The 12,850-nt window shown below is 45.4% G+C and overlaps 1 protein-coding gene across 1 annotated transcript in view; it reads left to right on the top strand.

Annotated features, from left to right (window-relative positions):
• Window positions 1-114: 114 nt before the first annotated feature.
• Window positions 115-12,850, top strand: part of SERPINE3 (serpin family E member 3) — a 35,499-nt gene continuing 22,763 nt past the window's right edge. The window contains exons 1-3 of the transcript XR_751898.4: window positions 115-1,624; window positions 5,942-7,478; window positions 8,039-8,635. The gene's annotated coding sequence lies outside the window, so the exon portion shown is untranslated. Of the gene's footprint in view, window positions 1,625-5,941; window positions 7,479-8,038 lie in introns of the transcript that reaches the window.

Genomic DNA, 12,850 nt, shown 5'->3' with positions numbered 1-12,850 from the left:
CACAGCAGCTCAGGGCAATAAGCAGCACTGAATTCATTCCCTGCATGAGAAGATGGACGCATTTATTTGCAGCCTTCACCCAGATAGTTTCACTGAGCACTTTCTGTTCCAGAAGTCAATGCAGACTTCTGGGCAATGTTGCCTCAGTAGCTGGGAAGGATTGTGTCCTCCTGAGCTCAGGAACCAACGGGTTGTGAGGTAACTGGGGAGGAATACAAGTGCTTGTTTTGGAAAGTCTTGCAGCCTTCCAAGGCATAAATCCTGTGGCAGAATGTATCTTCAGTGGTAAATGGAAGTAGGACAGGGAGCAGGTTCAGACACTGGATTGTTTGATTGCTTGTTGTCTCTGTTTTGGACCACTTCAAGCGGCTTTCACCAAGACACTTCCTGGTGGTGCCCTTCACCCCTAGGACTGTTACCATTACGGAAGACGCTACATCAAGCTTCGGCCCCTCTGTCTCCGACACTCTCCCACCAGACTTTGCATCTTCCTGTCCTCCCATGTTTCCTTGGACGTCCCACAGCATGAAACCCAGCCTCTCAGGGTCATGCTGTAAAAAAACACCTCTCAGTTGGGCTGCAGTGCAGTCCTCACTTGAGTTCAGATAACAACCCCCGGGCACCGCGGGCTGGTTGTGTTCAAGACCCATACAGATCCTGCAGCAGTGCAGGAGGGAAGCCAGGCCAGCTGCTCTGTGGTGTGTCTAGTGACCTGTGGGGCATCTCTGAAGGGTGTGGGTACAACCCAAACAGTGCTGGGCTGGCCTTGGAGATCGAGAACAGTATTCAAACTGCTGCTCATTTTTTAGCAATTTACAGATAGGCAGTGTTGCTTCAACTTGGCTGCAGAAAGGGAGTCTTAGAGGGCTTCACAGCTGTGCAGGTGCATCCTGCCCCTGCTGTGGCTCAGCCTCCTGTGTTAAAGCATGGCTGACGTCTGAATCAGTTGTCCCTTTTAATCACTTTCCTCCTGAATATATGGGGCATAAAATGGAAAATAGCTTGGTAGGCGGAGGCCATTAATCCAATCTGCCTGTCATAAGTGAAAACTGCCGACTTAATGGCACATACTGAAATGGCGATGGAAAATGGATTTAGCCAAAGCTGACCGGTTGGTAGGAGAACTACCCCGTTCCCAGCTGCGTGACTGCGGAGTGCCTGTGCCGTGTGAGGGGATCACAGCGATGCAGCGTGCTGGCTTTGTGTGCCACGTCGGGAAGCCACCAGCCTGCACAAGTTGCTAGTGCCATCTCGTGGTCCCCGCGCACACGAATGGCAGCGCACGGAGCTGCCAGCCCAGGCGGTGACACCCACGGGGCACGGGGGGGACCCTCAGGCTCTGGCTCAGTGCCCTGCTGCCCTCGCAGCCTCCGTGCCCTGTATTTCAGCCTAAGCTGCTGGCAGCGTCCGTGCTGCTCTCCCGCCCCCCTGCTCTGCTTCTCCTCCCTCCCTTCCACCGCGAAGCTGGGGAACAGGATAACCCAGTGACTCCGTGACTCGAAGGGCTCTGCCGTGTCCTTTCCCTGCGCCGGAGCCAAGGGCGAGGAAGCAGCCGCAGCCCACGGGGCTGCTCTTGGGATGGAGCCGAGCATCCGCTGAGAACGAGCCCCCCGAGCACGGCACGGTAAGCCGGCTGCCTGTCACGAATTCCTCTGTTTACTTTGATGAAAATTTTAGCCCTCCTGGTACGAAGATAATCTTCTAAGTATGACCCAACTCCTGCCAAGACAATGCTTCTTGTGAGGTTAGCAGTGCTACTGGAGAGCTCCTGCTCCTTAGGTGTAATGTACCTGGGGACAGGGCTGCCCATTGCTCTTTAAGAATGCAACACATAAGACCAATTTTATAATTCTTCCTGCTTCTATGAATTAACAGCCATTTTTTGCAGCTCACGTGTACTGTTGCATAGACATATTTTTATTTAAGCTGGGCTGTGATTAGGAGTAAGGGGGTTTTTTTTCACATAGCTTACCATGATATGGTTGTGTCCCACTTTTTCCTACTTTTGGAGGGGTTTTTTTTGTCACAAGAAAGCAAAGCTTCAGCTAATTACTCTGTGCCTCTGCTTATGGAATTTGGCTAGATGCCAGTGTTCCCCTATTGTTCCATGTAAAGCCACAGAAATGCAGCCTCTGCTCTTCAAGTTTCTCTCCCTGACACTTTGCTGCCTTGCTTTCTTTCAAGAGCTGATGGCCCTGTGGTTTTCCCACAGGATGGGTGAGGATGCTCTTTGCCATCCTGCCACTTGTGTAAAGACTCTGCAGAAGTTTTGAAGAAAGGACTTTCGGGGCTGTCTGAGGCAGCAACAGAAACAACCACTGCCAGGTCTGCCACTGCCACCTACCTGGGTAGGAGAGCTGGCTGTGAGGTCAGGGTAGTGCTGGGACAAGCCAGAGGGCAGGAGAGGAGCAGAAAGATGGGAACCATCTGTGACCCTCCTCCTGTTTTCTAGCCCCAGATGGTGTACCAGCTTCAGGCATGTGGGGCTGTGCAATAGCCCGCTCTTGAGGAATTAGGATGGGATAGGGAATGTGGAGGGAAGCCATCAGCCCTGGGGGATAAGATCCTGAAGCTCTCAGGTTGCCAGCAGGGCCCAAGTGCAGTGTTTTCCAGGTTTCCAGGATAATCTTTGCTCTGAGCTGATGGGCTGGTTTGCTTTTCCAACCGCTTTCATTGCAGATGAGTTCTTTTGGATTCATGCTGCCTGTCCCCACAGATGCTCGCTCCTTCCTTCCTTCCTTCCTTCCTTCCTTCCTTCCTTCCTTCCTTCCTTCCTTCCCTTTATCTTCCCCTTTCTTTTATTTCTCTTCCCCTTCAGCTCATCCCACTCCATCACAAAACTCCAGGCCCATAAAAATCCCACTCAGTACGGCACTATCTCCTTGTTTGACATGAGGCTGGAGATGCTCCCACTCTGCCGGCCCCACCAGCTTCCTATACAGGCCTCGTCTCACTGCTTTGGACAGGTCTCAAGCCTGAGGCTGCACTTGCAGCTCCATGTCCAGAAACGAAGCAGGAAAGGACCCAGGGCTCTTCTCTTTTCCTGCCCTCTCCTCTCTTTAGCATCTCCTTACTAAATCCATTGGATTTGGTACTTACCTTGTCTCTAGCAGACTGTAGGGGACAAAACTCTGCTTTCAGCATCATTCAGTGACACCACAGGGATGCAACTACTGGTGTGCTCTGTTCTCTGCAATGGAGGCTTGTTGTCTCTTAGACATACCAGGTCACCAGGACATTTTCTGATGATGCCATTTTTGGTACATGGCCCAAAGAAAAACTGGCTGCTCTCTGGAATGACAGCTAGCTTGCAGCCTGACATGAATGAAGAGCATAGCAAGATGGAACAGATTTTTGCTCCAAGCCTTCTCCACTGATGTGTTAACTTTGGCATCATCATTTGGAGAAAAAGTGAATTAATCTTATTGGAGTTGTGTACAAAAGAGACTGGGGGAAGGAACGGGGGAAAAAAAACCCAGGATGTGTGAATCTATGTTGATTATTTTGAAGCCATAAACAAGTGGCATCAGAAAAGATTTTGACAACCATATGGACTTTCAGAAGTGTGAAATCTTCTGAAAATGATGTGCAATCATGTGAGGACTGGCATAAAAAAAAAGAAAAGAGGACAAGATATGGATGGATGAGAAGTACAGACAGGGGACTGCAATCTGTGATACAGGAATTAAGATTCTGGGTACATGAAAAAAATTTACCTAGAAAAAATTAATATAAATTATATCAAATTAAATTAAATTACTTAAGAGAATTCTCCCAAATGTAATAGGAGTAACACTCAATCCTATTTCTTATTGCTGGTTTTCAGAACTAGGCTCTGGGGAACAGCAGTCTCAGGGATTGAGCAACAGCTTTCCACTGAAATAGTCATTGTTTTTCTGGGAAGCTTCACTGGAGATGCCACATGCAATCTGGATTTTACACAGGACAAAAACCACAGGTAGTGCAGGTCCTGCTGAAGGGCATCAGCGCTCTGGCTGAGGTTGGGAATTGCTGTGGTAGTGCAAAGTGTCTCCCCTGATGTTCACCAAGGGGACACTTTTATCCCAGAGCTTGGGAAGTGCTGCCTGAGAGGTGAGTAGGATGACAAGAAAGCAAATTGGCAAATTTTGTAGCTTTGGTGTAGCACATCTCCACACAAGCTATACATGCATGTGGCAGGGACATCCCTGTGGCCCACATGGAAGTGCCTGATGTGACACACACCAGAGGAGTTAGTGCTGCCCTGCTGTCTCGGGGAACCAGGGCTATTGGCAGGGGCAACTCATCAGATCTGGGCAAGGGCCACCATGCTGCCTGAGGTCTTAACCCGCTACAAGGAGAGAAACTTGAGAGGTCTGGGCTCTCTCTGGGGACTAAGTTTAAATGCCAGCAGTCTGAGCCTTTTTACAGCCTGGGTGTTTGATGCCTTTCCCCTTTAAGTTATCACAGTGCACAAAACACAAATTGCAGCAAAATACTTTTCAGGTTTGATCTATAAATGGCTCTGATTTGCTTCTGATTTCAGCTTCCTCTGTGGCAGTATTCAAGGTCCAGATACTGGTTTGTATTGCTTGTCACATCATGAGAGAATGGGAAAAGCAGATGAAAGGTGAAAAACTGAAAATGGAAAACTAACCAGCTATGCCATCTTAAAGAAGCAGGAGCTAAAGGAGGCTGAATTCTCAGAGGAGAAATGATCTACCATGGGAAAACACAGATCAGGGCAAGAGTCGACTTTCATGTATCCATGGGGACATATGATGGGATCAAGTAGATGATGCCTATGAAATGCATCTGTTTGCATAGTTTGGGCATTGAAAAATTACAGTGTCTGTGCACTATATATACTGCACACTCTCCCATAGCCTGATATTTTGAGTCCTCTTTCCATTCTGCAATATTTCCATTAGACTTCAATATCTTTAAGAAGTCAGTATGCACCCAAAAAAGTTCACACACATCTTAAATCTTTCCATGTATGTCTTCTAAGTGTATCCTTCCTTTTTTTCCCTTTGCCTTTCACCAAGCAATCCTTTGTTGTTTGGTGACATTAGCATGGTCACCAGTAAATTTAGTGTCTCAGGGTCTCTTTCCACCACTGAAGGTGATACTTAAAGTTAGCCCTAAGAGGTTCCAGCAAGAAAGTGTCACTGATGAGGATGTGATGAACTGTACAGAGAAACATTTTTTTGCTATTTGAAAACTCCTGAGAATACTTTAAGATGCCATGATCTGTATTTTCAGACTGTGCAGTGACAGGCCTAAAGAAAAGCATATCAAGACCCCCCCTTATTTCTTTATTTAATGAGGTATGGGGTTTAGCTGAGGAATTTAAATGATTGACTGAGAAGTATTTGAAATTCTTGAGGGTCATAAAGATCAAGGCAAATGGATCAATCCAAAATAATTAATTTTGACACTGTGACAACTGCTAGCGGTTTCTTTTTTCCCTCAAACAATCTATGAATATTTTTTCTCTTCTTGAAATGCTGAAGAGTATTATTTTCCAAGGAACTGCAACATTAAATGTCCCCATATTTGACAAGAGCACTTAAAGAAAGCTGTAGCTGTTCTATTTCTAAAAGAAAGGAAACATTGAAAAAGAAAAACTTCATAATTGAGGATTCATTCATTCATTATCTGGTCCCTTGACACTTTTTCCTAATTAATAGAGTTGTTATGAGACCAAGCAGCAACAAATAGACATTAAGCATGGGAAAATAAAAGCATTGAGAAATAAATGTTTTACATTTAATTACAACAGTCATGCAGAGATCATATGTGCTGTGCCACATCTCAGGCAGAATCAGTGCGTTGTCATGCCCTTGAAGAAGCGACCTTCACCAGAGCATTTAGCTTTTTAACACTTTTTCTTTTCTGTTACTAGTAATGTGTCTGATGAAACAAGATAGTTTAACAGTTTAATTTTGTTTTATTCCAGAAAACAGATTTACTGTTTCCAAACACACAGCCTCAGGGGCTGGGAATGCAACAGTGCCGAGGGGTCCCAGCTTTGGAAGGCATCTCAGGACAAACGTGCACAGAGAACAGCTCCAGATGAAAGATCAGCAGCCATCCTGTAGTAAATGGCACATGCCTTCTGTGTGGCTTCACACAAGACCCTCAACCATGTGGTGTCCCAGTCTTCCCAAGGAAAAATTGAGAATAACCTTGTGTCACCAAGCATAGCTCTAATATAGTCCCACTTACTACAGAGAAATGTAAACAAAACTATGTTATTTTATTAGATGCCTATTCCAGCATACTTCTGATTAAAGGAGGAGAAGGCAGTGCTTTTTTCTGTAGGAACTGGCTCTGCATTACAGCCCTGAAAGCTCATCTTGGAGTCAGCTCTCTTTTCCTGCCAGTCTCCAGCTGCGTCAGAAAGAGCTAATGGCTGGATATCAGGCAACCTGCACACTGATACAAGAGAGGGCAGCTTCCCAAAATTACTGCCTCTCTGGGGATTATTTCAACTCTCTTGATCTCCAAGAACTGCAATGGCTCAGAGAGGAGTGCTTCAGAGTTGAGGGGGAAAAGAGAAGAATGAACTTAGAAAGCAAACAAACTACACTGGAAACCAGCACTTGCTCATGTGAGTACATGCTTGCCTACTCCCATGGCCTGAGCTGGCTTTCAGCTCCACTCTTTGGAGCAGTCTGAACAAAGGTAAACCCCAAACAGTGAATCCCAATGTGCTCAGAGGACTCCAGGTGCCCTGGTCACCACTTTATCTAAAGAAATTCTATGTAGTTACTTTGTGAATTTGTCTTGTGTTAGTTACTTCAAGATCAGCAAGTTAACTTCAGGATCCCATTTTTGGGACATTCTTCTCCCCTGATTTTTGTTCTGCTGTTTCCTCCTTTTTTCCATCTGTATGGATATTTGTAACAATACAGAATAAAAAATTCAATTTTAAAGTTGTTTCCTGAACCATCGGGGTGATCCTATCAGCCTGCCTTGATCTGATGCTTAAGGCCCGGATGACCATCACGAATAATTTGTGACATTTCAAAAGCCATGGTCTCGTAGAGCTGAGGGTCTGTGAAGAGCCTGCAGACAGCAAGTCCTGTTTTGTCCTTCCAGAAAAAATTTATTTTAGTGTCTTGGATCCGTGTTCAAGTGCTGGACTGGCCATGCCACTGTTAGAGAGATCGAGAGCCAGAGCTGTTAGCCCCCAGCACTAACACTGGGTAGGAATTCTTTTGGCTCTGCAGCAAGGTTTCCCTGCCACCTCATGTCCCCAGTTTTCTCTGTTGCCTTAGGAGAGTATGGATCAACCCTGGCAGAGTGGAGCATCATCACCTCCCAACACCAGCAACTCAGAGGGTGCAACTGTTCCCATGGGACCGAAATCCCACTTTTTAATGGCAGGCACTTCTAATATGCCCCTTCTAGGAGTCCCTTGTCTGGGGACTCCCCTCAAGGTTAATCTTCAAGGCTGAGCAGAAGAGATTTGCCCACAGTTGTTGGTATGGGTGAGTAACATCAATCTCTGCTTAATGATTGTTTTGCTAGCTTTAATATTGCTGTTTCAATATTGCTTCCATAAATAGTGCACTACACTAGTAGTTATAACTATCTGTACTGTGTAGAAAATCATTCTGATTAAGGTCTTTTAGTCTAATCATTATAATTATCACCATCAATAAAATAAATAATTTGTTTTATTCATATAAATATATTTCATTTTCCTTTCTTAATCCTGTGGTCCAAAGTCACACAAAGATTCAATTTCACATATATAATCCTTTAAACATAAAGTCTGGGGCAAAAATTGGATACATCTGCACCCAGATTCCTCTCTGAGGAGGAGTTTAGAAAGCAAGGGGGTCCTTTATGCACCTCATGGCTCAAGGAGAGCTCTTCTCTAATAAACTTCGTCTGGAGCTTCTGACACCTGCATCAGGAGAGGGCGGAGAGCAGGGATCTGGTCTGGGGGGTGCCACACCAAGAAAAGGCTTCTCTGAGAATGGAATCTTGATAGAAAGCCATTGAGAAGAGGCCTTCTAATTAGTGCTTTCCCCTTTTCTTGCAGCTGCAGCTTTGCACAGAAGTCTCCCCACTGCATGTTTGAAGCTGTATCTGCCTGCAGCTCACCAGCAACAGGGAGCACAGACCTCCCTCTGTGAAGCACATACACCGGCAGATAATCCAGATCAGTTTACCTCTGTGTACCTGGCAGCACGCTACTGTGCACTGACCAAATATCAGAAGAGTTTGTGGTTAATTAGGATCAGATTAATCCCTGCTGACTGCCTGTCTCTGTGTAAAAAGGGCACTAGAGGTTAGAAAGTATTAAGTACCTTAAATGTCTACTTGCATAATGTAAAAACCTACTGAAGATCCAGACTTTGTGTTTGAAAGTGTTGATGTGAAATAATTTACCCCTAGAGCCATTTAAACGTGCTTCTTATCCTATCAAAGCAAAAGAATCCATTAAAAATTTTCCAGGAGAAAATCTAATAAATACTTGACCATGGAAAATAATAAACCTGTACAACAGTGGAGACAAGACATCTACAAAAAAGTGCCCTAGAGATTCTGAATATTATTTCCAACTTCAAAGAATTTAGTTCAGCATATAAAGTATCATTTTTATAGCTGCAATAAAGTTTTCTGTTATACAGTTGTACGTAGTTTTCAATTTTATTAGTTCCTATTTATCATAAGAATACAGCAAGTAATAATTAGATAGTTTCATATATACACCCATTCTATGGTACTTCCCATGGAGCCCAGAGGGCTTCACAGGAAAGACACATTTCCATGTTCTTATATGATCAATTTACTTAACACACTAGTGACACTAAAATGTAGATTTGTATTTGGTTGAGATGCTTTGCTATGCCTAGGTGTGTGTGTGGTTATAGGACATGTCAAAATATGGAGAACATTTGTGCTTTTCTCTTTTAATAAGGAAGGATCCTGAGGTTGATTTAAAAAACTGATCTGATAGTAGAAAGAGTTTTAAACGCAAGACATAGTAATAAAGGATCTCCAGGCCTGTGAGAAATGTCAAATTTACACACACCTTCACATGTCCTGACAGACCATTGGGCCTTTTTTGTTTCGTATTTTTTGTTATTGGCACATTCATATAATTATTAGGGACACTTATGTAATAACAGGATATGAGCTTATTTTGAGGTCGTCTGTTCTTGTGACTTACTCCCCATTTACAGTCATAAGCTTCTCATTGTGACATCACCTTGGCGGCCTCAGCAGTACCTGTGATGTCACCAAAAGGGATTATAACCTGAAGTGGGGAGTAAGCTGTGAGAGCAGATCAGCTCCCAAAGAATAAAGGTTTTTTGTTTTGCCCTGCTAGCAGAGGGACATGGAAACACCCACCCACCCTTTCTCCCCCACCTGTCATGGTGGAGCGGGGCCATTTCACCACACAGGCTGGTAATGCAAGACTGGGGCTGCCTGGGTAGGAGGGTGTGCTTAGTTTGGGTGAACTTGCGTGCAGTGAAGTGCATGCAGGAGAAAGTATGTGCAACATGTACAAACACAGCCGTGCTTCTCTGCCCAGTTCAGGGGCACGTCACAAGCTGGGGTGGCCTAAGTAAAACCATGTTCTTCCGTGTTATTCACTCTGTAAGTTCCCATTTGATCTCAACTGTCTTGCCTAGTCAACCAAACCCCTCTTTTAGAAAACTGGACTTCTTATAGGAAGTCAGCATTGCAGCTTCATAAACATCTTTATGTTTTCATCTTTTGTTTGGTTCCCTGTCATTTCAGTCAGATCAGCAGCAGAAACTTCAGCTGGCAATGTGCTCATATGAGGACCTCTTCCTATGTCATTTACTTGGCATCATTCACTTGGCACTGTAAGAGACTGTGATAGACAGTTAGACAAGCATTTGGGGGTATCAGCTTTTAACTTACTTTGTATTCCATGTCAACAGCAAATGCATTTAATTTGTCAGTTCATGGAGTTGTCTGGGAAGAAAATATGCTTCCGCAGCGCTACTCCCCACTCCTGCTTTGGCTCAGTGGCGTGTCTGGTCTGAGCCTGAGTCTCCACCAGGCCCCATGCAGGGCACTGACTCTGTCTCAGAAGCATTTTAAATCCACAGATACCAAAAGGGTGACATTTGGGGGCAGGGGTGATTTCACAGACTGACAAGTCAACTCTGAGTGTGCTGATGCAGCACCTCTGAGCCACAGCAATCAGCTAAGCAGCTGATCTGTGACAGCAGCCCTCATAGGTCAGCTCTTGTAATACATTCAGAGTCCACAGGGAAGAGGCTTTACTGCTAAGATCTTCATATAACACTGCAGAAAATATGTACACAGTGAGATTACCTCTTTGAGCCTCATGCATCATTTTCCTGATGTTCCTTAAGCTGTCTTCCCTATGAGACATGCATAGGACAACTGTTGCATTACAACAAGGATGTGCAAAATCTTTAGTCTTTCCTCAATCAGCTTTTCTTCCTTTTTTCTTTCTTTTGTTTTTTTTTTAATTGAAATAAATTTCATCAACTTGAAAAAAAAGAAATTATCTCATTCTTGTAGTTTCTCAGCCCTTTTGAATTTTGTCCATTAAAAATATGTGAGAACAGTCACTGTCACTTAGAAAACTACTTGATTTGGGCTCTTATTTAGCCTACACTCCTGCATGTGGAAACACCTGTCACTTCATCAGTGTTATGACATTAAGCTCATCCAGTGGAAGTGGAACTCCTGTTTGCTTTGCTTTGCTTCACACCAGAGGAAAGCACCATTCTTCCCACTGCAGAAGACATCGCATAACATGTGGGAAACACCTACCCTGCAAACTTGAACTTAACCCCCAGCACCAATTTCTCACACCACTTATTAACCTACTGCCTGGCTCAGTTTTTGGTTGCTATCACTAGATGTCTTCAAAACTGCCCCTGGGAAAAGTCCAGGTCTCGTTTATTCCCGGACACAACTCAAAAGCCCCCATGGCAGAGCCTGGCCCAAGCCTGGATCCCACACAGTCCTCCATTGCCAACCCATCCTCCGAGGGTGCCCTTGGGGCATCTCTCAGGGCGGGAAACACTGATTCCCAGTGGCACTGTAGAACCACTGCTCTGTTATTCCACTTGGAGTATTAGAGATAGAGGAAAACGAACCCACCGAAGTGTTATATTAGTGTTTTAGATCCACAGGACTGAAGAGGACTGGGAACCAAGTGCTGCACCGTTTGGTCACAGCCAGCCTGTGCCACTGCTCCTCTGCTACCCAGCCTGCAGCCATGGGCAGGGAGACTACTTCCTGCTGCTGAGCTGCCAAAAAGCCTTCATTGCTGCTAGCAGCGCTTCTTTCCACCTGGAGCTGGCCAGGAAGGTGTGAGGGAAGCGGTCTGGGGGCTCCAGCAGAATGGAGCTCCATTGTAGGATTCTGCATGGGCCAGCAGGTCCAGGTTGGCACCAAGCTCATCTGCTCAAACCACGACACTGTGCTGAGCATATGCATTTCTTCTTTGGGAGCAAGCCTCTAAAGTGGTCACGCTTTGAAGAGTCAGATTTTGTCCTCACACCCCAGTGGAAGGCAGAGGCAGTGTTGGTTTTTACATGGCATGTGGATACCAGTAAAAAAATTCACTTGAATTTGCTCAGCTGGGTGTTTTGTGGCTCCACAGCCATCTGCCTCCCCGCAGAATAAGCTCTGTATGAAATGATGATGCCAATTTTTCTTATCCTGAGATTCAGCAGAACCACCTTCCTGACTGAGCAAATGTGCTGGAGTCTTGTAGCACAGGCTCATTCCTGGAGGAGAGATGTAAGCAGGAAGGAAGCTGGTTTGGATCCAATTTAATTTCCCCAGGGTTATTCTATGTGTTAAAGAGAGCTAGCACACAAAAGTCAGATGCAGATAGAAGGTTAAATTCTGTTCTCTTTTGTGAAGGGGTAAATGTACAGTAGCCCTGCTGATAACAGGGTTGTGCTAGAGTGGAAGGAAGACTGCAGGAGACTGACCTGACATAGAAAAGCAAACAGGAGGATTCTGAAGAGGAAAACCTGCTTCCTACTGGTTCTCTCATCTTTTTCTCTTCCAGCCTTTCCCTGGGCCAAATTCTGCTCCAGATCACTGTGTAAAGTGCATGCAGCAGAAGTACCAACTGGCCAGAACTAAAGCAGAGAAGCTCTCCCTTTCCTCTCAGCAGCACACCAAACTAGGGCTCCGTTTTCTTAGAACACTGAAAAATCAGAGAAAACTCCAGTCTCCTGTGAGAAAAAAATGGTTGTGGGGTAAGATTTCCAAAGAGATCTTTCTTTGCACATAGTACCTGTGCAGGCTGTGCCTTTCCCTCTGGTTTCTCACTTCAGCCCTGTGACTTCTGGCTGCTTCCAGGGCTAAAAGTTCCTGACCTTCCTCACTATTGCCACCACCACGGAGGCTCGACCCTGAGTCTGCTTTCCACAGTCGTGGAGCACCCTGTCCCCCAGAGAAGTTTTCCAGTTCATAGTCCCCCAGCAGCTCTTCATTTGCTCAAGGACCAAAGTTTGTGTCGATGGTTTTGATGCCTTGAGAGCATGCACTTACACTCCTATACCTCAGAGCAGAATCTGGCCCATGAAGACCTTGAAGATGAAATTCTGGAGGACAGCTGTCTCTGTTTATTTTCCCCTCATTTTTCTTTTCCACTTCTGCACATTTTTCACACCAGACGTTGCAGAGCCACCTGTGATGGCACCTGTCAGTGCTGAGCAGCGGGGGATGCTTCAGCACTCTGTCCCCTTGCCCACCACCATGGTCACACAGGGGGGCACTGAGGGGCTGTGCAGTAACAGCACTGGCACACAGCAGGCACAGACATGATCTAATCCATCATGGAAAGCAGTCACCACTTATGGCTTCTTTCCAGTGC

This window comes from Corvus cornix, chromosome 1, assembly GCF_000738735.6.
Source record: "Corvus cornix cornix isolate S_Up_H32 chromosome 1, ASM73873v5, whole genome shotgun sequence".
NCBI lineage: Eukaryota > Metazoa > Chordata > Aves > Passeriformes > Corvidae > Corvus > Corvus cornix.
The sequence above is the reverse complement of the archived record's forward strand: the minus strand, read 5'-3'. Positions and strand labels throughout refer to the sequence as shown.